We start from the raw sequence: 467 nt of genomic DNA on the forward strand, positions 1-467 counted from the left end.
TTGGGCTAAGTTTGGGTCAAACTTGGGCTAAGCTCAAATTGATTGTTTTGGTTGGTGTAGGAGATCATGAGGAACAACTTTCATGAAGGGTGAAAGTCATTTTGAGGTCAATTGGTTAATCAATTTGGTGGATTTTTGATTTTTGACCCATTTTAAGCATGTTGGGCTAAGTTTGGGTCAAACTTGGGCTAGCCATAGGCTAAGCTCAAATTAATTGTTTTGGTTGGTCCAAAACATCATAATAAACAATTTTTATGAAGGAAGAAAATTGTTTTGGAGTTGATTTGGTGATCAATTAGAATGGGTTTTGATGGGTTTGGATTTAGACCTAAATTAAGCATGTAGGGCTAAACTTGTGTCAAACTTGGGCTAGTATTTGGCTAAGTCCAAATTAATTATTGTATTGGATGTAAAACATCATGATGAACAATTTTAATGAAGGATGAAAGTTGTTTTGAAGATGAATT

The sequence above is a fragment of the Phalaenopsis equestris genome, unplaced genomic scaffold (genome assembly GCF_001263595.1).
Source record: "Phalaenopsis equestris unplaced genomic scaffold, ASM126359v1 Scaffold212035, whole genome shotgun sequence".
Taxonomy (NCBI): domain Eukaryota; kingdom Viridiplantae; phylum Streptophyta; class Magnoliopsida; order Asparagales; family Orchidaceae; genus Phalaenopsis; species Phalaenopsis equestris.